Source organism: Triturus cristatus, chromosome 1_1 (genome assembly GCF_964204655.1).
Source record: "Triturus cristatus chromosome 1_1, aTriCri1.1, whole genome shotgun sequence".
Taxonomy (NCBI): Eukaryota; Metazoa; Chordata; class Amphibia; order Caudata; family Salamandridae; genus Triturus; species Triturus cristatus.
The window spans coordinates 15,567,452-15,583,882 of NC_140579.1; the positions used below are offsets into that span (position 1 = coordinate 15,567,452).

Here is a 16,431-nt window from a genome sequence, read left to right on the forward strand (position 1 = left end):
TCCTCGACCGTGAAGCAATTTTGAGTCTTACTTCAGTGCTGGACTTAAAAGAATGATCTTCTATATATTATGTGCTTGCAGTTTGGGACTTTGAAGGTCAAGGCATCTGCGCTAGAGATGCCTTTTCTCTTGTATTCTCTTCACTTTCTACCGCTTCTTCCCGATTCTTAGATATGTTATTGTCCATGCCATTACTTCCTCCTATTTCTTCCTCATCATTCTAAGCCCTTCCCTCCCTTCCTGTTGGCGTCTCCAAGTTTATGCTCCCCTCATTCGTCCTTTCGAATTCATCAGCAACATCTGTTTTGTGTCTGTTTCACTGAACAAGATGTTATAATAAGACTATCTCAATCGTTTGGTTTACTATTAGGTGTGCTGGAACCTCTTTGGTTCTGGTGTGCAATATAAAATATAAATAAATATAGATAATCCCCCGCCCCACCGAGGAAAAAAGTGAATGAGATCCAGAAAGCTGGAGGTTGATCATCCATTATGTTGTTATTCAGAAGTTCTGAGCCTTTTCAGCATTTACATCATTATATATATATATCTATCCAAAACAGAGTTACCCCATTTAGAAGAGCCAACTTGCAGGTAGGTAAAAATCTTCGTTTATTGTGCAAATTATCAGCGCAGTGGAGGGAAACAAAGTCCAAATATGTTGGTGAGCCTGACGCGTTTCATGCTTCTCGAGCGTTTCTTCAGAGGCTTGAGTGCACTTTTCATGGAGCACCAGCGGATTAAATTCCAAACACCTGCCCCAGTGGGCGTTGGCTCTCCCAGAGCCTGCTGGTGTTTGTAGTTCAAATCGTTTTGCTGCAGTGAGCTGCTCCCATAAAAATGTCAATGTTCTAAGAAAAACACCAGCAGGCTCTGGGAGAACCAACGCCCACTGGGGCAGGTGTTTGGAATTTAATCCGCTGGTGCTCCATGAAAAGTGCACTCAAGCCTCTGAAGAAACGCTCGAGAAGCATGAAACGCGTCAGGCTCACCAACATATTTGGACTTTGTTTCCCTCCACTGCGCTGATAATTTGCACAATAAACGAAGATTTTTACCTACCTGCAAGTTGGCTCTTCTAAATGGGGTAACTCTGTTTTGGATAGATAAAAAATATATATATATATATATATCTACTGGCGGTCGCCAGTAGATAGTTATAGTTACAACCTGGTTTCCATAGGAAATCTCAAAATCGTCAGATATTACATCACTGATGACATATGTGTCTTTCTGAAAAATAAATATTTGTAATATATGTATAGCTAAAGATTAATGGAAGAAGACATGGGTAAATAAGTGTCTAAATACAGTGATGTAATATCTGACGTCATCAGCAGAGGATTGCGGTCGCGTGAGTTATAGTTCCCTTTACTAACTATAACGGGGGAATTTCATTGGTTTTTCACGAGTGAAATGTCCAGCTAACTATAACATGTGTGAAACCTATGGTTTTTTAAGTGAATTTGCAAGGTTTTTTAAATGCTAATTCGTAACTATAACGTGTGTGAAACCTATGGTTTTTTCAGTGAATCTATATATAGATATATAGATATCAGTGATGTCATTTGAGATGTCATCAGTGATGTCATGAGTGATGTCACTGACCTTGTCATGAGTGGTGTAATATGTGACATCAGCAGCAGTGCATTGCGGGGGCGCGAGTTATAGTTAGCTGAACTAACTATAACAGGGGAATTTCTAGGGTTCTGTACGAGGGAAATGTCCAGCTAACTATAACAACCCTGAAACCTATGGTTTTTTCAGTGAATTTCTAAGGTTTTGTAAATGCCAATTCCTAACTATAACGCCCCTGAAACCTTTGGTTTTTTTCAGTGAAATATATATATATATATATATATATATATATATATATATATATATATATATTATCTACTGGCGGTTGCCAGTAGATAGTTATAGTTAGGACCTATTTTCCATAGGAAATCCACAACATTCTATTGGGAATATCTTTGGTGCCAATTGACGAATCTTCGCGAAATTCTCCAAACTTTTGGCCAGCTCCGCTCCGACCCTGAAAGTTTTGCGGTGATCCGTGAAGTGGGGCCGAGAAAAAAGGGGGGTCCCAAAACGTGTTTTCCCCATGCAATTATACACACACACATATATATATATATATATATATATATATACATACACTTGCACAACATTTTAATGGATTTGGTGAAGCATCTGTGGGCAACATGACGGTTTCCCAATTGGCCTCTCAATTTCCTTTTTCTAGGTGATTTGCAAGGTACCAGCTTGTTAAATACCCAGTGTTGATTCTCGGGTATCTCTCGGTCTGCCGTCCTCTTCATCACTTCAGGGATGCAGTTGCTATATTCCCTTTTCCAGACACAAGAGCACACTGGATGTCGAACCAGTCCAGTGGGCAGCTTCCTCCTGCAAGATTCGTATTTCAGGACGTTGAGGTCGCCCTTGAAATTCGAAGCCTTTTGGTAAAGTTTCACATGGTCTTTCACTCCATTCTCAACCAAAGAATGAATAAAATTGGGGACTGGGTAAAAAAATAAAAATAAAAAAAAGGCTGCCAACTGGATATGTTTTTCTGTTTCCTCGCAATTCACACCCAGGCCTTAACCATACCTTTCAAGCAAGAGTTCGGAACATGATCTGTGGAGTTACTCACGTTTGGCTGTAAACCCATAGTCTACACGACCTCGATGCGGCACACTGGACTAACCTTGTACCATCTTTTTTGAAATGTCATTTTATGCTTACGCACGGGACGCTCAGCTTCTCAATCTTACAGGTGACAGGGGTTCCCCTATAATGTTTTAAAGATTGCATGTTCACCGTTTCCTAAGGATGGACAGAAATTCATTTCTCCTTAACTAAGGAAAGATGGAAATCCTTACTTTGAGCCCTATGATGCGTTCCTGGATTGAGGGCTGGTTGCCTTAGCCCTATTCCAGCCACCGTAGCCCCTATCCGGGTATAATTATGGGACTTCGCTTTTCTTTAAACAATGAATTACAAAACTTGCATCCACTTATTTATTTCTTCTGAAAACACTGAGGTAAAACTTTCCGCCATTTCTGCCTCCAAATGCTGGACCGTGGGACAAGCCATCCTAAATTCCCACCTATAACTTTGTTTCTTGACCTTCCCAAAACACCCACTTCACAGGTTTCAACTTATTCAAAACTCTACAGGGACTCATCTTGGCTCAAACATACAAAAAGTGCTGGGAGGAAGCATTGGCAAAGCCAATAGGTCTCGCCTTTGGGACCTTATAAGTGTTGAGCCATGCAAGGATATTGTGCTGCATAACTAAATACTTATACGGTCCCAAAAGCGAGACCTATTGGCTATGCCAATGCTTGTTATAGAAGATATAACGTGATGGGGAACTCTGTGGCCACCGCTAAGGTTGGCCATTGGTGAACATGGCAGTGTGGAATGTACACTTGTGCCCCTTACATCGTCGCCTATGGGGGGCCTGGCGAGCTTGGATGGCAATCTTAGCTTGAAGTAACTTTTCCAGGGAAGCCACAGGCCAAAGTTGAAAGAGCAGCAGGTGAAGCGGCAAGAACTGCACTCTGCGTCTTGCGGGCATGCGTAGGAGCACACAAACACTGCGCGCATGCGTGTGCCATGCGTAGGAGCACACAAACACTGCGCCCATGCGAGAGCCATGCGTAGGAGCACACAAACACTGCGCGCATGCGAGAGCCATGCGTAGGAGCACACAAACACTGCGCGCATGCGTGAGCCATGCGTAGGAGCACACAAACACTGCGCGCATGCGTGAGCCATGCGTAGGAGCACACAAACACTGCGCGCATGCGTGAGCCATGCGTAGGAGCACACAAACACTGCGCGCATGCGTGAGCCATGCGTAGGAGCACACAAACACTGCGCGCATGCGTGAGCCATGCGTAGGAGCACACAAACACTGCGCGCATGCGAGAGCCATGCGTAGGAGCACACAAACACTGCGCGCATGCGTGAGCCATGCGTAGGAGCACACAAACACTGCGCGCATGCGTGAGCCATGCGTAGGAGCACACAAACACTGCGCGCATGCGTGAGCCATGCGTAGGAGCACACAAACACTGCGCCCATGCGTGAGCCATGCGTAGGAGCACACAAACACTGCGCGCATGCGTGAGCCATGCGTAGGAGCACACAAACACTGCGCCCATGCGTGAGCCATGCGTAGGAGCACACAAACACTGCGCCCATGCGTGAGCCATGCGTAGGAGCACACAAACACTGCGCGCATGCGTGAGCCATGCGTAGGAGCACACAAACACTGCGCCCATGCGTGAGCCATGCGTAGGAGCACACAAACACTGCGCGCATGCGTGAGCCATGCGTAGGAGCACACAAACACTGCGCCCATGCGTGAGCCATGCGTAGGAGCACACAAACACTGCGCGCATGCGTGAGCCATGCGTAGGAGCACACAAACACTGCGCCCATGCGAGAGCCATGCGTAGGAGCACACAAACACTGCGCGCATGCGTGAGCCATGCGTAGGAGCACACAAACACTGCGCGCATGCGTGAGCCATGCGTAGGAGCACACAAACACTGCGCCCATGCGAGAGCCATGCGTAGGAGCACACAAACACTGCGCGCATGCGTGAGCCATGCGTAGGAGCACACAAACACTGCGCCCATGCGTGAGCCATGCGTAGGAGCACACAAACACTGCGCGCATGCGTGAGCCATGCGTAGGAGCACACAAACACTGCGCCCATGCGTGAGCCATGCGTAGGAGCACACAAACACTGCGCGCATGCGTGAGCCATGCGTAGGAGCACACAAACACTGCGCCCATGCGTGAGCCATGCGTAGGAGCACACAAACACTGCGCGCATGCGTGAGCCATGCGTAGGAGCACACAAACACTGCGCGCATGCGTGAGCCATGCGTAGGAGCACACAAACACTGCGCCCATGCGAGAGCCAGGATTCATCCATTATCCTCGACGTAAAGAATGACCTTTGAGAGCCTTCATTCGTGTACTTTAGCCACCTCTAGTATGATAAAGTATTAGAATAAAACACGTCACGACCTACGCAGCCCTGAATTAATGGAAGCTGCAAATGTGCGCGCGGTGAGCCACGCAAACAGCCAAATGGACTTCTTGGCACTAGAGTGGGCCCAGGGGCATCTTACAAACCACTGTGCAAGTGGAGCAGCCCTACAGCGGGGCACCTCCTTCACCAGCTCAGACCCAACAGGAGAGCCCCAAGTCTGCCATCAGAGGCACAGGGCGCGGAGCCTCTTAGGGGATTTTGAATTCCGCTAATTATTGGTGCATTGAACACCAAGTAACTTTTTTTTTTATATAACATAGTTTTATTGATTTTCTATACAATACAATACAGCTTGCACGTTTTCCAGTGTACATACCCTTGTGTCCACAATAAACATCACATTAAGAGATTTATATCCAACATCCCATGGTATTAAATTATAAACAAACACATTTTTCTATAGCAGTTGTTACAGTCGGATTGCAATACATATGAGTGATGCCCAGAATGCAACAGTACGAGTGGTATTTTCACTGCAATCACTTCAATAGCCTGGGCATCCTGCCATGCTCATCAAATACGATAGGGTAAACGATCCCTAGCACTCGCTCTCAGCTTTGCCCCATTTCACCCCCTCATTGAGAAGGTCATTCCTGGATTCCCATCTAGAGCGCACGGTGTGATCCTCGGCTCCCAAACTAACTACCTCTGGGCTGTACAAAAGCCTCAGTTAGTATAACATCTGGCTTCAACGTCACAAACGGACATACATCTTTCCATGACTCGCCTCGTGCGTCGGCTCTTCCCGGGACTGTGCCCCCAATCGCGGCCCAAGTCCCCCCAACCCTTCGTCAGGGCCTGTAACCTCTCGGCTGCTGTCAGACGTGGGCATCCAATCCCAGGGTGCCTGCGTGGTGCTCACAGTCACTCGAATGTCACACTGCCACCCATCCAGAAATACCTGTTCGTTTGTGAAACTAGGCGCTAGGCTGCGAGCCGAGGCACAGGGACAACGACCTCTTATCCACAGCATCAAATAGGGTGTAGGGAGGGGGGAAACTGCCGCAGAGCGTGACTGTGAATCCAACAAACGCTCCCAGGCCTAACACTGTGAGAGCAAGCAAAGATGTCCAGCGCCTAGAAGCGTGTGTGCCTCAAAACACTTAAAAACCCCAGGGAAGCTCCGGAAAGGCTGATACCGCCGGATAACAAACCCTTCACGAAATATATAGACAACAACACAACGAAGAACCGTCACTCATTCATCTGGATGATACAGGGATGAAAGCTTAAAGCTAAAGCTCTCTGAAAGATTACGCATCGGCCATACGTGTACATAGAAGCAGCATGCCCCAGAGATGGCACGGTGCAAGAGGGCACACCACCCTCATCGAGCACGTGCCACTACCACCACCACTCATAGCACCCACCGTAACACCTTGAAACTCACGCCCACCAGCCGGATCGGAGAACTTGCATTCCACACCGAGAAAGGTGATCAGGTGTTGAGAAGCAAAAACCGGAACAGGCAAGACATGGAAGGATAAAGACTTTAGTTCTTAATTCTGTGTGGCCGCCCCAGTTTCTGCTTAGCCTACTAAGTGTGCGAGTGCATGCACGCACACATTTTGCCTGGTGAATAAATAAACATATTTTTTTTTTCACTGAAGAAAACAAAGGTTACAGGGACGTTATAGTTAGCCTCAGATTTCAGTATACAAAACATCGAAATTCAGCAGCTATAATTACCTGAGCCAACTAGAACTTACACCCCTGCAATGCACCGTGACATCACATATTACATCACTCGTGACATCACTGATGACATTTCAAATGACCTCACTGATGACATCATCCAATTAGTGTGTTTTGTAAAAGTTCTGAGACTTAAACATATATACTACGCTACTGCATAACTTTAAGTACTATTATTTTTTGTACTACTTATGAGTAATACTGTTTCTAACATATGTCATCTGAGTGCCAGTGTGACTGTCTGTATCAGTGTGAGAGTGAGTGTGTGAGTGGCCGTTTGAGTGAGTGAGTGGGTGTGTAAGTTGCTGTATGGGTGAATAAGTCTGTGTGTGTAAGTAGCTGTATGTGTGAGTGAGGCAAACAACACTTGTAAAGCACAACACTGTGACCCCCTAGGGGTATCTGGGTGCTGACTGTGTGACTGGCTGTATTGATGAATGGGTGTGTGTGCATGCGTGCGTGTGTGTGTGTGTGTGTGTGTGTGTGTGTGTGAGAGAGGCTGTATGGGTAGGTGAGTGTGTGTATGTGTGTGGCTGTATCAGTGACTGAGTGGCTGTGTGAGTGGCTCTATGGATGAGTGACTGGGTGAGTAAGTGGGCGTATTGGTGACTGGGTGGCTGTTTTAGTGGGTGTATGTGTAGGTTAGTGGGTGTGTGAGTGGTTATTTTGCATGGTAAATATCTGTGCAAGTGACTGTATAGGCGAGTGGGTGGGTGTGTGAGTGCTTTTATGTGTGAATGGGTATGTAAGTGGTTTTGTGGATGAGTGAATGAATGTGTGAGTGGCTTTATGGGTGAGTGAGTAGCTCCATTAGTAGATGCATGTGTGAGTGGCTGTACGAATGACTGAATGGGTGGGTGAGTGTGTGTCAGTAGTTGTATGGGTCTGTGAATGGGTATGTGTGTGGGTGTATAAGAGGTTGCATGGGGGTGTGAGTAGTTCTGTGGATGATGACACTGATGTCACTAACTATGTCATGAGTGATGTAATAAGTAAGGTCATAAGCAGTGCACTGCGGGGGCATAAGTTATAGTTAGTTCGGGTAACTATAACTGCTGAATTTCTATGGTTCTCTATGAGTAAAATCTGAGCCTAACTATAACGTCCCTGTAACTTTTGGGGGGTTTTCTCGTGAATTTCAATGTTTTTAAAAAAAAATTATTTCCTAACTGTAACCTTTGAGATTGGGTGAACGAGTGCTGTAGAGGTAGGTGAGTGGGCGTGCGAGTGGCTGTATGGGTCTGTGAGTGGGTGCATGAGCATTTGAGGGGGTCTGTGAGTGGGTGCATGAGCATTTGCGAGGGTCTATGAGCAGATGCAGGAGTCTGTGAGTGGGTGCATGAGTGAGTGTCTGAGTAGGTCTGTGAGTGGGTGCATGAGTGGGGCTGTGAGGCCATGCATGAGTCTGAGTGGGTGTGTGAATCTCTGAGTGGGTCTGTGAGTGGGTGTGTGAGTCTCTCAGTGGGTCTGTGAGTGGGTGCATAAATGTCTGAGTGGGTCTGTGAGTGGGTGTGCTAGTCTGAGTGGGTCTATGAGCAGGTGTGCTAGTCTGAGTGGGTCTGTGAGCGGGTGCGCTAGTCTGAGTGTGTCTGTGAGTGGGTGCAAACAACAACAAAAAAAACAAGGAGGGGCACACGGGGCCCACCTCCTAGGGCTCTTTGAAGTCCCGGGTACTACGCCTCCCCAGGGCATTATTTTATCAATGGAGGGGGGCCGCGTGCCCCCCACCTCCCCAGGGCCTTTACCAAGCTTGGGGAGCACCACCTCCCCAGGGCCTATTACAAAAATAATTATGAGAGGGAACTCCTAACAGGCACCTTACGCACAACGGTCTGCCACAACACAAGCCAGAAGCTCTACAACATCATCCGAACTCTGAAGAATCTAGACTCTCTCTCCCCCTTCAGGCCCACATCAACTTGAACATTCAGAAAACACCGCAGCTGGATGTCTGGCTTAAAATCTATCCACCTTGTACATACCTCACATAGCAGGAGCTAAACTCACTCCCACTAAAGAGACCAGGGAACTCACCCCCTCCAGCGGGACCTGGAACTCACTACTACCACCACAATACAGAAATCAATCCCATCACCCAGACCATGCAAGTCACTCCCATCACTAACATCTAGAGCTTCACTTCCACCACCCAAACCTGCAAGCTCGTTGTCTCCCCTGGAACTAGGGAACATTCCTCAACCAACATAGTGTACACCAGACCGCAGCAGCAGCAAGGGACAAGAACACATCAGCTTCACGGTGCACACGCGACTCAATCATGGAGTGTAAAATTTCATTATTGTTCGGGCTAAAGTGCTAAAACAAAGTGCAAGGATAGCTCATCGTATTGTGCGCTTACTGCTGAAACGTGTGTGATCTGCGGATTCGAGTCACCCCAAAGTTGACTGAGTCTTTCATTCTTCAGAAGTGGCAGTGTCGCTGGAATTAGGGGTGTGAGAGGTGCCGCAGCACACCCCTAAACTGGAAAGAGTTAGCTACAGAATGAGCAAGAAAGAGGCCCTTCAAAGTTTTACTTTTGGCATATATAGGTTATCTATTCAAACACGGACAGTCACATATCCCTCATGCCTTTAGTGAGGCGATGCTACTGGTCAGACCCCCCACTCTAGAAATTGTTCCAGCACCACGGAGAGGTGGATCTTAGAAGAGCCGATTCTGAGCAGGTTAAATAAGCGAAGGCGTATGTGAAGCAACTGAGATATTAGAAACAGACTACTGAAGGGAGAAAGCCGTTTCAGTGCATCAGATGGAACACCGACGAGTAGGAATCACTTTTCCAACAGACTTGCTGTCACGTTCAAGGAAAAAATGATTAATTTATTAACATAAGAGTTCAAAGGTCCAGGAATCAAATGTCCATTATTTCTGCGTCATGCGGGACCTCAAGGGTTTCAGAGAAGTAGGAGATGTTCCTATTAATCATTTTGCTGCTCTGTGCATTTTTGATTAAGTCTGTGTCTGCCCGACCAATGTAAAAACAAAACATGTTATTTGGAGTAACAAGGCCGATGGAGGTATCGATGGGTGAGGCTGACTGGCCTCAAGGGTCCTGTGACCTCAGTGACAGAGTCCCTGTCGCACCAGCGTGTGCTGCTTCATAGGCCTGCCCGCAAGATTGGAAGTGGACTTGGGTGTGGATTGTGGTGGACAGGCCTTCAAAGTTAACCCGCACTTGCCACCACTAGGGTCCACCTGCCGGTGCTAAGACACCAGGGCTTCTAAGGTCTAGTGGGGCCTTCTAAGGTCGAGCATGGGAATGTGCTCCCTCAGGAGCGTGGTTGGGGGGACTGGTCATAAAGTCTGAACCTGGTTTACCAAGTTCCAAAGTCGGCAGCTCTGGCCATAGTGCCACATCCTCCTCCCCACTGAACACCATACTGCCCCAGTGAGATAAACTCGCACTGCCTTCAGCTATAACCCAGTTTTGCTGCTCTATAAACACCTGGATGTGACTCAATTCTAATTATACACTAGACAAGAGTAATATGCTGCCTAAAAAAAAAAAAGGTAATAACTTCCTGGAAAAAGCAACACTCGTAGGGAATGCAAGATTACGTAAAGCAGCGAAATGTAAGCAGGAACAACAGGGTTACCTAGACGCGTTTACACTCACTATTCAGAAATCTATGAGTGTTTTAGGCTGAGGACTTAGGGACAGAACTACAGGGCCCAGAAGGGACCCGTTTCAATGTCCACAGCTTATATCCTTACAAAACGTAAGCAGTATGGTTTAAAAAGACCACATCCATAAACAGAGCCATGGTACACATTTTATAAACTAAAATAAGGAAAACAGCTGATAAGGGTCACAGTAAACGCTTTCCACTCCAAGCATCCACCAGGAATGACGTGTGTGCAACGCACGCCTGATCCCCCATCACACAGTCCAAGGAGTTAATGCGCCCGATGGAAAACCCGAGTGTACAAAGTTGGCTTTAATTATTGCGGGTCTAGACGTCATTCATTCTTCCTCTATCGATAAAATGAATAATGTTACATCCAGTAAAAATATACCACCTGCAGCTTAAAACTCCGGGTTACAAAGTAGTACGTGCTTTGCCCCGCGTTGAACATTAAATGCCACGAATATTGTTTTTATTATTAACAATGAGGGCAGGCATCGGAGGAAGTATGGGGGGGCGAATACTGGCAGGTTGGATGGATTGGGGGGCTGCATGTTAGTAGTTACACAGCCATGGCGGTCTACAAGTATCGCTATCGCTTACGAGTGCACTATAGCGACCTCTGTAGATGTAAAACACATACATGACGGAGGACACGATTCAGGAGGGGTCTCTCGTCTTTTCTCGCCACAAATGGCTTGCTATTAGATTATCTCCCACCTGAATTTGCATCTCCTTCGATAAAAGCGTAGGGAGAAATACATTCTTGTTTAGCCTCCCACTTGCCTCTTCCGCAATGTATGGAGACAGGACTCACCTCTTTCACTCCAGTGGACGCGCCCCGGCCTCCCCAGCAGAGCTGTGAACCGGTCCTGCAGGTGCCTGGCCTCGGCATCCCTCCCGGGGCCGGGCCCCCTGGGGGTAGCCCCTCCTCCGGGATGAGAGCCCGCCCCCGTCCCCTCCCCCCAGGCACCCTGGAGGTAGCCCCGCCTCCGGAATGAGAGCCCGCCCCCCGGCTCCTCCTGCCCCCCCCCCCCCCCTGGAGGTAGCCCCTACTCCGGGATGAGAGACCGCCCCCCTCCCCCCCAGGCACCCTGGAGGGTAGCCCCGCCTCCGGAATGAGAGACCGCCCCCCCCTCCCCGCCTCCCCAGCACAGCTGTGAACCAGTCCTGCAGGTGCCTGGCCTCGGCATCCCTCCCGGGGCCGGGCCCCCTGGGGGTAGCCCCTCCTCCGGGATGAGAGACCGCCCCCCCTCCCCCCCAGGCACCCTGGAGGTAGCCCCGCCTCCGGAATGAGAGACCGCCCCCCCTCCCCGCCTGGCCTCCCCAGCACAGCTGTGAACCAGTCCTGCAGGTGCCTGGCCTCGGCATCCCTCCCGGGGCCGGGCCCCCTGGAGGTAGCCCCTCCTCCGGGATGAGAGACCCCCTCCCCCCGCCTGGCCTCCCCAGCAGAGCTGTGAACCGGTCCTGCAGGTGCCTGGCCTAGGCATCCCTCCCGGGGCAAGGCCCCCTGGGGGTAGCCCCTCCTCCGGGATGAGAGCCCGCCCCCGGCTCTTCCTGCCCTCCCCCCAGGCCCCCTGGAGGTGGCCCTCCTCTGGGATGAGAGCCCGCCCCCCCTGGAGGTAGCCCCTCCTCCGGAATGAGAGCCCGCCCCCCTCCCCGGCTCCTCCTGGCCTTGCTGCTCCCCCCACCTGCGTCTGCCATGGATAGCGCCTCGCCCGCAGGCGCTTGCCCCTCTCGCCCGCTGCTGGTGACAGAGCGTGACGTGTGGCGTCTGTACCCAGCCCGGCACTTTGGAGATCTGCGCAGGGGTCCGACACTGTCCCTTAAAGTCGCAATGTTAACAGAGGGAACACAAGTCCCAGAATGCACCTGTAGTCAGCTTAAAAGCCGAGCCTGCTAGAAGTGGTGCCCGCCACAGGGCCAGCTGCTGGTTCTGCTGCAACCCTCGCGGGGGGAGAGGAGGGGGGGGGGAGAACACATAGGTTTGGCGAACCCAGGGCCTTTACATTGTAATCAAATCACATGTTTCGACTTGAAACAAGCATGTACAATGCAAGAGGTCTCGCATTAGCGAGAGTTTATGCTATTGGCATTGTAAACGAGAATGGATTTTAGTTTTAATTTTTGCAAAACCAACATATTAATAAAAGTCATTCTAATTTATAATGGCAATAGCTTGAACTTTATTAAATGCGTGTCCTATTGCATTTGTAATGCAATATGTTTTTAATGTACATTTTTTTGAGCTATTGATATTGTAACTGACAATGCCATATATATATATTCTTTTTGGCTTTTTGTTTTAAACATAATTAAAAGGCATTGTTATTCACAATGCTAGTAGCTTAAACTGTAGTTATGAATATGGTGCTTTTAAATAATGTATGACGTACTGTAGATAAGGCGGTACAAAAGGGGGTGGTGATGGACGGAGCATCAGAACCAATCAAACACTCACACCCAGTCAACAGATCTGGGTTTGATCCATCACCGTTCTTTAGCCCACTCTGCCACCCCAGTTCAGACATGGCCTTGTTGTTTTTGCATTTGTCACCCCGAGTGGGAAGGGTATGCTCAGACGTGAGTCCCTTGCTCTCCATGCCACTGGAATCAAGCTATCCTGGCTGACGAGGGCTGAAAGCCCGAAACCGGTCCTAGGATGCTTGTTTCCAGTCCAGGGAGGACCTGGCTTGGCAGTTCGGGCTGGACTGTTCCCATGGGGCACAGGGTCAAGACTGATTTGCATATGGCTGGGTTCAAACTGGAATGGCATGGTGAGCAAAAAAACGATGGATTTAGGCCCAGATCTCTGTACTGGGGTGAATGTATGACATTGTTCTGCATTCTGTACATCAATTGTTGTTTTTGCATTTGTCACCCCGAGTGGGAAGGGTATGCTCAGACGTGAGTCCCTTGCTCTCCATGCCACTGGAATCAAGCTATTCTGGCTGACGAGGGCTGAAAGCCCGAAACCGGTCCTAGGATGCTTGTTTCCAGTCCAGGGAGGACCTGGCTTGGCAGTTCGGGCTGGACTGTTCCCATGGGGCACAGGGTCAAGACTGATTTGCATATGGCTGGGTTCAAACTGGAATGGCATGGTGAGCAAAAAAACGATGGATTTAGGCCCAGATCTCTGTACTGGGGTGAATGTATGACATTGTTCTGCATTCTGTCCATCAATTGTTGTTTTTGCATTTGTCACCCCGACGTGAGTCCCTTGCTCTCCATGCCACTGGAATCAAGCTATCCTGGCTGACGAGGGCTGGACTGTTCCAATGGGGCACAGGGTCAAGACTGATTTGCATATGGCTGGGTTCAAACTGGAATGGCATGGTGAGCAAAAAAACGATGGATTTAGGCCCAGATCTCTGTACTGGGTTGAATGTATGACATTGTTCTGCATTCTGTCCATCAATTGTTGTTTTTGCGTACTGTAGATAAGACCATAACCACAACATGGCAGTAGGCAATCTCCATAGGCAGTAGGATGTGGCGAAATGACCAGAGCTGCCGAGCAAGAAGTTAGGGAACCGTGATAGAGTCACGGCGTTCGCTTACCGCCCGGTTATTCTGGGCTAATTAGTTAATATCTCCGTGCCATAGGCAACCACTGTGGTGGTGGGTGACTGACGTTACAACATACTGCTCGATATAGCTCCTCGTGCTACAGAAACTGACATCAGCATACAGCACTCCATACGTGTGCTCGGTGTGTATCAATTCATAGATTTGTTTGTTGTGTCACACCTATCAGCCAGCCGTGTCGCGGTTATGTTCTCACCGGGTTGTATGCATTACAGGCGTCGTACAAATGTGCCCAGAAGGGACAACACAGTCCACCCTCCTGCTTCTGCAAATAATGCGTCATGAGCATTCCCTCCGTCGCGTGCCTTTCATCTGCTGTGTACGTCAGCGAGGATTGCGCTTTGCTGAAAAAAAAGAAAAGACAAGCATCGATCTCTTATCTTTATGGGGCCATGTGTTTGGCCCCTCAAAGATAAGAAACTGCTTTGCGACAGCAGCAAAGCAGGTGAGCCAGTCCGGTTCGGAGAGAAAGGGCGTGAACAGAAACCCCTCATTTCTAATGGCAGGTCACCGTTTAGCATAAACGGTGACGCCAGCCAATGGAAATGAGGGGCGGGGCTTAAAGCCCTCTTCTGAAAGTCCTCTCTTACAAACTCTCTCGCGGAGGCGGGTCAGGGCTCTGCCCTGCAACACCACGTGAGACCTAAAAAAACTACAGAAACACAATTTCTGGGGGGGAAAAGCAAAGCAAATATTCTTGAGGAAACTTAGATGAGGTAAAAACATGACATTTAAACAGGAAATGCATCACATTGATTACACCATACATTTTTAGGTCTTGCCTGAGACAGCGCATGCGTTGCTCTGGCGAGACTTTTAGTAAGGGCTTCAGAAAATGCTACCACACGCATTTGGTGGTGGCCTAGAGCTTGCGGTTACGTGCGCGGGTGCGCGCTTACGAGCACAGGCGCCATCTCGCAGGCACCTTTACAGCCGCTGTCACTTTCACTTTCGCAGCCACCCGGCCGCGTCAATTTCGCGGACGCGTGGCCAATGCTTTTTTTCAAATTTTAACTTTTAGCGTGCCTGACACTTCTCGGCAGCTTGGTGATATGCATTCAGCACTTAATCAGGCATCCACGCATCTTGGCGTCGGCTTCATGGTCCAGACTCCTAATTCAACCAACGTGGACTAGAGCAAGAGCCATTGATCAATTTGTGCTTCTTCCGCACCTTTCTCGCCATCTCAGTCACACAAACAAACCCAGGACAGACACCACATGTTCGCCAAAGCCTTTAGGGTTAAATCCAACACCGCCATTAAAGGCTCAGACCGGTGAGTTCCGGATTTCGCTCTAGGGATTGATTAGTGATTTCTTAGTATACACATAACTCCCCAGGACAGACATTTGAGATTACAAGCCTCTCGGAATTTCCCAGTTAAAGCAGACAAAGCAGGGTGCGGGGCAATCACACAGGAAGTGCTCAAGGGAGCCTGAAAAACGCCGTGCCATAAAGTGCCTCCTCTGCAAATGAAGTATCTTAAAATCACGCGCGCAGATTACGGGAGGAGGCGGCACACGCCTTGTTTTCAGGCTGTTTACTTAACCACGTGCTTGTTAAATTTAGAAGATGGCTCAGTGGGGCACATTCCTTAGTTCCTGGGGGCTCAGAGCACTGGAGAGCGAGGTCCTCAGAAGTGAAAGCTTCCCCCACACTGCCCATCACCCCTGCGCCAGAAGACCGGAGGAGCATGTGCTGTGAAGTCTTGTTTAACCTTTGACCTCTCGAGTTATATTTTTGACACAGTTGGCGAAACAAACCACCCTGGACAATGCATTCTCTGACAGTCAGTGAGGAGATCCGTTCTAGTGGTTGAGTTCTTGGCCTGGGAATCACGAATCCACGATTCCATCAACAAATGGTGTGATTCTAGGCATCTCACTGTAGGTCTCTGGTCCTAAAATGTGTGTATTGTAATAAGCATTTATTTGCAAATGTGTGTAATGTCAATTTGTATAGGACAACTAGATTGTATTCCGTTTGAGTTAAATGCCCCCTCCACACCCTGATTTCAGTAATCCTCTTATCTGGATCCATACCAGAAGACATATATTGTTTCCGCCCCCTGTTTGCAATGTCCCCTGCTACAACAACAAGCATTGGCATAGCCAATAGGTCTCGCCTTTGGGACCTTATAAGTGTTTAGCCATGCTACGGTTGATGTTGTTGCACCAAGGATATTGTGCTGCATAACTAAATACTTATAAGGTCCCAAAAGCGAGACCTATTGGCTATGCCAATGCTTGTTTTTTTGAAGTCTGCTGAGAAACTGATCTCTGTTTTTGCCGGTAAAGTTAAAGACTGTATGGAAGAGGATGTGGTATGATGGCTAGACTGCCGACTTCAGAGCTGGGAAACCAGGGTTCGAGCCTCGGGGTCGACTCCACATCCTGTGATTCTGGGCAAATCACGTCATCTCCTGCGCCT

At 48.7% G+C, this 16,431-nt stretch overlaps 1 protein-coding gene across 1 annotated transcript in view; it reads right to left on the reverse strand.

Annotated features, from left to right (window-relative positions):
- Nucleotides 1–11,359, reverse strand: part of LOC146869138 (carbohydrate sulfotransferase 6-like) — a 64,613-nt gene extending 53,254 nt beyond the window's left edge. Inside the window, exon 1 of the mRNA XM_085634966.1 lies at nt 11,231–11,359. The gene's annotated coding sequence lies outside the window, so the exon portion shown is untranslated. The remainder of the gene's footprint in view (nt 1–11,230) is intronic.
- Nucleotides 11,360–16,431: the final 5,072 nt, after the last annotated feature.